Source organism: Salvelinus sp. IW2-2015, linkage group LG3, assembly GCF_002910315.2.
Source record: "Salvelinus sp. IW2-2015 linkage group LG3, ASM291031v2, whole genome shotgun sequence".
Classification (NCBI taxonomy): Eukaryota; Metazoa; Chordata; class Actinopteri; order Salmoniformes; family Salmonidae; genus Salvelinus; species Salvelinus sp. IW2-2015.
The window spans coordinates 10,222,103-10,229,602 of NC_036840.1; the positions used below are offsets into that span (position 1 = coordinate 10,222,103).

At 43.8% G+C, this 7,500-nt stretch overlaps 1 pseudogene; it reads left to right on the forward strand.

The window, feature by feature from the left end:
- LOC111956073 (nck-associated protein 1-like) overlaps nt 1-7,500 on the forward strand; it is a 26,869-nt pseudogene that overhangs the window by 18,461 nt on the left and 908 nt on the right.

The window sequence follows — 7,500 nt, forward strand, 5'->3', positions numbered from 1 at the left end:
GGTGGGTAGGATAGGGTTGGGAAGGGTAGGATTGAATATGGCAGGGTAGGATAAGGTGGGATAGGATAGGGAAGGGTAGGATAGAGTAGGGTAGGGTTGGATAGAATAGGGTAGGATAGGGTAGGGTTTTGTAGGGTATGGTAGGACACAGTAGGGTTGGATAGGATATGACATTGTAGGGTAGTTCAGGGTAGGGTAGAATGTGGTAGGGTTGGATAGGATATGATATTGTAGGCTAGTTCAGGGTAGGGTAGGATATGGTAGGGTTGGATAGGATATGGTATTGTAGGGTAGTTTAGGGTAGGATATGGTAGGGTTGGATAGGATATGGTATTGTAGGGTAGTTCAGGGTAGGGTAGGATATGGTAGGGTTGGATAGGATATGGTATTGTAGGGTAGTTCAGGGTAGGGTTTGATAGGGTAGGGTGGGCCATGATAGGGTAGGGTAGAGTTGAATAGGATAGTATAAGGTAGGATATGATACGGTATTATAGGATAGGGTTGGATACAATAGGATAGCATAGGGTAGGATGGATGGATACGGTAGGGTAGGGTTGGATAGGGTAGGATAGGATAGTGTATGGTAGGATAGGGTAGATTATTGTAGAGTAGGGTGGGATAGGGTAGGATATGGCCGGGTAGGATAGGATATTGTATGGTAGGATAGGGTAGATTATTGTCGGGTGGGATAGGGTAGGATATGGTAAGGTTGGATGGGGTAGTGTAGGATAGCGTAGGGTTGGATATGATAGGGTAGGATAGGAACGGGTGGGATAGGATAAGGTAGGGGATGATTGATAGGTACGTTTATGGGGTAGAATCGGATAGGGTAACACATGATAGGGTGGGTTAAGGTAGGATATGATAGGGTGGGGTAGGGTAGAATATGGTATGATAGGGTAGGATTGATAGGGTACGTTTATAGAGTAGAATCAGATAGGGTAGCGCATGATAGGATACGGTAGGGCGGGATATGGTAGGTTGGATATGGTAGGATAGGAACGGGTGGGATAGGATAGGGTATGGTAGGGGATGGATTGATAGGTACGTTATAGGGATGATCGTGCGTAGGGCCGACCACGGGTCCGGCTGACGGGTTCAGCCTCCACAATCGCCGGACATCCAATAGGGTAACACATGATCCATAAGGTGGGTTATCGCCTACAAGCTCCCATCGCTGTATCTCGGGGGATACGGAAGTAGCGAATAGGGTGTGGGGTAGGGTAGAATATGGTAGGGTTGGATAGGATAGTGTAGGATAGGATACGGTATTATATGGTAGGATACAATAGGGTGGGATAGGATAGCGTAGGGAAGGATAGGGTAGAGTTGGGTAGGATAGAATCGGATAGGGTAGGACATGATATGGTAGGTTAAGGCAGGGTAGGATAGTTTAGGGTAGGGTGTGATAGGGTAGGGTGGGCCATGATATGGTAGGGTAGGATATGGTAGGGTTGGATAGGATCGTATAAGGTAGGATAGGATACGGTATTATAGGGTAGGATAGGATAGGATAGCATAGGGTAGGGTTGGATAGGGTAGGGTTGGGTAGGATAGGATATTGTATGGTAGGATAGGGTAGGGTAGATTATTGTAGGGTGGGATAGGGTAGGATATGGCTGGGTAGGGTTGGATAGGGTAGTGTAGAATAGCGTAGGGTTGGATATGATAGGGTAGGATTGATAGGGTACGTTATAGAGTAGGATAGGGTAGTGCATGATAGAGTAGGATAGGATGGGTTAGGGTAGGATAGGGTAGAGTAAGTTAGGGTGGGATATGGTATGGTAGGACACAGTAGGGTTGTATAGGGTAGTGCAGGTTGGATAGGGTAGGGTTGGGTAGGGTGTTATAGGGTAGMATATGATAGGGTAGGACWGGATAGGGTTGGATAGGATATATAATTATAGGGTATGATATGGTAGGATAGGATAGGAATGGGTAGGGTGGGATAGGGTAGGATATTATATTGTAGGATGATAGGGTATGTTATAGGGTGGAATCGGGTAGGATAGGGATCGCATGACAGGGTAGGGTGAAACAGGATAGAATAGGGAATGGTAGGACAGGATATGGTAGGTTAGGATAGAACAGGGTGGGGTTGGATAGGGTAGGAGAGTATAGGGTAGGATGGGATCAATACAAAAAACAACGGTTCATATGATAACTTGAATTACAGTGTTATTCAGAGCAGTAGAGAGTTAGAGGAGTAGAGCAGTAGAAGAGGAGTAGTAGAGAGTAGAGAGGAGTAGAGCAGTAGAGAGGAGTAGTAGAGAGCAGTAGAGAGTAGAGTAGAGAGTAGTAAGAGAGTAGTAGAGAGGAGTAGAGCAGTAGAGAGGAGTAATAGAGAGCAGTAGAGAGAGGAGTAGAGAGGAGTAGTAGAGAGTAGAAGAGTAGGAGAGTAAGAGCGAGTAGAGAGCAGTAGAGAGGAGTAGTAGAGAGCAGTAGAGAGTAGAGTAAAAGAGTAGAGAGTAGATAGAGGAGTAGAGTAGAGAGTAGAGTAGTAGAAGAGTAGAGTAGAGAGTAGAGTAGAGAGGAGTAGAGCAGTAGAAGTAGAGTAGAGAGAGTAGAGAGTAGAGTAGTAGAGAGGAGTAGATAGTAGAGAGGAGTAAGAAAGTAGAGTAGAGAAAGTAGAGTAGAGAGTAGAGCAGTAGAGAGAGTAGTAGAGAGGAGTAGAGAGTAGAGTAGTAGAGAGAGTAGAAGTAGAGTAGAGAGCAGTAGAGAGTAGAGTAGAGGAGTAGGGAGTAGAGTAGTAGAGAGGATAGAAAGTAGAGTAGAGAGAGTAGAAAGTAGAGTAGAGAGAAGTAGAGTAGAGGAGTAGGAGTAGAGAGAGTAGTAGAGAGAGTAGAGAGGTAGAAGTAGTAGAGAGAGTAAAGTAGAGTAGAGAGCAGTAGAGAGTAGAGTAGAGGAGTAGAGAGTAGAGTAGTAGAGAGGAGATAAAGTAGAGTAGAGAGGAGTAGAGGAGTAGAGCAGTAGAGAGGAGTAGAGAGTAGAGCAGTAGAGAGATAGTAGAGAGGAGTAGAGCAGATAGAGAGTAGATAGAAGTAGAGTAGAGAGTAGAAAGTAGAGTAGTAGAGATGAGTAGAAAGTAGATAGTAGAGAGGAGTAAGAGTAGAGTAGAGAGGAGTAGAGCAGTAGAGAGGAGTAGTAGAGTAGAGAGAGTAGAGAGGCAGTAGAATAGAGTAGAGAGAGTAGAGAGTAGAGAGAGTAGTAGAGTAGAGAGGAGTAGAGAAGTAGAGAGTAGAGAGTAGAGTAGTAGAGAGGAGTAGAAATAGAGTAGTAGATAGTAGAGAGAGTGGAGTAGAGAGTAGAGAGTAGTAGAGGAGTAGAGTAGAGAGGAGTAGAGAGAAGGAGTAGTAGAGAGAAGAGAGAGTAGTAGAGGAAAGGGAAAGTAGAGTGAGTAGAGAGTCAGTAGAGAGGAGGAGTAGCAGGATAGAGAGAAGAGTAGAGTAGAGAGCAGTAGAGAGGAGTAGAGTAGAGAGGAGTAGAGTAGAGAGGAGTAGAGTAGAGAGGAGTAGTGTAGAGTAGAGAGGAGTAGTGTAGAGTAGAGAGGAGTAGTGTAGAGTAGAGAGGAGTAGTGTAGAGTAGAGAGGAGTAGTGTAGAGAGTAGAGTAGAGAGGAGTAGTGTAGAGAGGAGTAGAGAGTAGAGTAGAGAGGAGTAGAGCGGCAGAACAGTAGAAAGCGTATTTTATGAGATGTGGATCTGACTGTGGAAAGCCCCCTGGCCTGCTTATGTCTTCCCCCTGAGCGTGAGAGTAGGACATACAAAGCAGACATCCCAGACCCGGGTGTAAATACTATTGGAAATTATTTAAAAATACTTTATCTGTGCTGGTTAGAGTTTGTATAGTGCTATGGAAACCAATAGAACAGTCAAACCCTGCCATTCTGGCACGTCAAGCAGGCTAAAACAAACACTTAAASTATTTGAAAGATTTCAAACATTATTTGAACCCAAGTCTGCAGAGAAAACACAACATGCCACAGCCTGGTTCAGGATAAACCCGAAGACGTCAGCAGCACCAGGCACCAAGCAGAGGCAAGCTGACCTCCCTGTAAGAGACGCATCATGTCTGTCTGGTCTGCAACCTCTCAACTAAAATAACCACCTCAACGGAAACATTCTGGCCCCCCCCCCAAAATACCCCCACCCCGTGCCACAGAAAGAGGGAACAGTAGTTACCCAATGCTTTATAGTTCCAGTTTAAGAAATATTTACTTAATGGAGGCTTTTATTCTCAGCTAGAAGATAAAAAGAGCAAGTAAGCCAAATAAGTAAAGGAAGGCATCTTTAAGATTAAAAATAGTTGAAAACATCTTGTTTTAATTGATTCAGGTAACCCTGACTGTGTTTGAGCTGGCGTCTGCAGCAGGTCTGACTTGTGACATCGACCCTGCCTTGGTGGCAGCAATCGCTAGTATGCGTACAGGTAAATACAATATTCTCTGGTGGGATGTCAGTTTTTATACTGGTCGTGTTCCAAGACAAAGGTCACTATCCGGCTCGAAGGACCACATTTATTGGTTTTGTACAATATATCTTTATGACAAAACAGCAGGATTTCACAACCTACCCTCCCCCTTTTATAGCTGGACTCCAATTGGCTAAAAAGTCAAACAAATAAACAAATATTKAACCTATTAATGCATGTCTTTCAACTTCCCTTTTGTTTATTTCCTATGAATGTTTTCTAGAGTTTAGAAGMAGAGAAAAAAGATTTTAAAAGGGAAGTTTGCTAAATATGAGTTCTACTCTCCAGATAACTCGTCAGTTGATGAGGAGTACAAGCTAACCTGCCTTCTCCTGGTTTACATCGCTGTGTCTCTGCCCATCCTGGCTTTGGATCCAAACTCCTACTACAGCAGACATTATGGTGGTAAGGACTGGGTTATTGACTTGTGACAAATGTACTTGGATGTCCCTCTTCACTCCCTGTTGAACATACGGTCACAATAACCCTAGTGATACATTTAGTTCAGTGCAAAACCAACAACATTACATTGTGTCTCTGCCTTCTCTGACGCTGGACCCCCACTCCTCAACTCGTTCATTTCATCTAATAATCTTTATTATAAACTGGTTGGTTCCAGCCCTGAATGCTGATTGGCTGACAGCCATGGTATATCAGACCGTATACCATGGGTATGACAAAGCATGTATTTTTACTGCTCTAATTACTTTAGTAACCAGTTTAAAATAGCAATAAGGCACCTCTTGGGTTTGCAATWTAYGGCCAATRTACGGCCAATRTACCACTGCTAATGGCTCTTTCCAGCACTCCGAGATGCGTCGCGCTTAAGAACAGCCCTTAGCCGTGGTATATTGGACATATACCACACCCCYTCGTGCCTTATTGCTTAATTTAACCCTTGGGGAAATTCTTCAAGCARGGTTGTCTGTTCACTCAAACATTTTAAATGCATTTTGTTTTTTTTCTTTCCAGATCTGATTTACATGTTCATGTGTTCATGTGTTCATTTGGATCCTCATTGGGTGTTACAATAGCAACAGCTGCCCTTCTCATGCCATCTGTTGTGTGTAGATTAGTGCTAAGCGATTAACCGAAATGAAYGAGCGATTGTGAGGGGATGTAGAGAGCAGCTGTTGCTTGGCGAGGCATCTCTACCTGAAAATACATGATCCAAGTGATTTGATAGTTGGTATTCAGCAGTCATAAAAGTAGGCCTTATTTACTTTGAAGAACTACAAAAATAGTGATGTTGTCAGACAGCAGCTCTATAGAAATGAGATGATGACTTTGAATGAAATAATTAAAGTCATCAAATAAAACTAATGTAAAATACACAACTGAAATATTTTAGTAAAGTAATGTGAGTAAATGATGGTTAATAAGTGATAAACAGTAATGGACAGTCACTACCATCAGGGGACTTGTATCCGTTGTTTTATTCTGTGTTGTTACAACATTCAATCCAGCATTTTTAATAATAAAACCGAAACTGATCCAACCTTAAAAAGCTGTAATCGCTCGGCACTAGCGTAGATCCAGCTGTATGCTTCAAACCTAACTGATTAGGAAAGACGCTCAATAGGCACTGGCTCATTTTGAATCTTTCAGGGGTGAATCATAAGTAACATTTCCACCTAATCTCCCATCGACGTCAATGCACGTCTAAGTGAAATTCGACACAAGTGGAATTTGCCACAGTTATGCTAACTGGTTCAATGTGGTTGACATTCCATGGACACTGGTCACGCCAGTTTACCAGAACTTGGGGGAACAGTGACATCATCACAGTCATCACTGTGACACCTTGGAATTCTTCTAATTCCCCGTTGACCTTAACTCAGACAGGTTGACTAATGAAATACTTGTTTTTAACAAGGACTCTGGGCAGCGTCCCAAATTACACCCTATCCCCAATAGTGCACTACTTTTGACCAGGGCCCATAAGGAAGTGCACTACTTTTGACCAGGGCCCATAGGGAAGTGCACTACTTTTGACCAGGACCCATAGGGAAATGCACTACTTTTGACCAGGACCCATAGGGAAATGCACTACTTTTGACCAGGACCCATAGGGAAGTGCACTACTTTTGACCAGGACCCATAGGGAAGTGCACTACTTTTGACCAGGACCCATAGGGAAGTGCACTACATAGGGAATAAGGTGCCATTTGGGATGCTGTTGTTTGTTTGTTAAATATTTTCCCCCCTTTATTTAATTAGACAAGTCAGTTAAGGACAAATTCAAATTTTCAATGACGGCCTAGGAAGAGTGGGTTAACTGCCTTGTTCAGGGGCGGAATGACAGATTTTTACCTTGTCAGCTCGGGATTCGATCTTGCAACCTTTCCGGTGACTAGTCCAACGCTTTAACCACTAGGCTACCTACCGCCACTACACTCTAACCACTAGGCTACCTGCCACCACTACACTCTAACCACTAGGCTACCTGCCACCACTACACTCTAACCACTAGGCTACGTGCCGCCCCTACACTCTAACCACTAGGCTACCTGCCGCCCCATAGTTTGTGTCAGACGGCATAGACTTTTCATGAAGTTGTCTCGTGAGTTGGCACAGAGCCGGATGGAGAACTCTCTAAGAGCATCAAATAACAAACGTGGATCAAAGTCAGAGAGATGGTGACATCAGAGATGGCGTTCAGGTTTTAGTCTGTCTGCGTTTTAAACATGACCTGGAATTAAAGGATTCAGAAACGCTGATGAAGACGGGATCTGTCGAAGCGTCGGTAGGATTGTTGTTGTTACATCGGCGCTTGTTACCCGTGTGGCTCAGTTGGTAGAGCATGGCGCTTGCAACGCCAGGGTTGTGGGTTCAATTCCCACGGGGGGACCAGGATGAATATGGATGAACTTTCCAATGTGTAATGTGTAAGTCGCTCTGAATAAGAGCGTCTGCTAAATGACTTAAATGTTAAATGTAAATGTTATTGGCAGTGCTGGATCTAAAGGACACCTCCTACGGTCTAGGGAGTTGACTGTTCCTGTAAAAATAATAACAAGTGGTGTCTTTC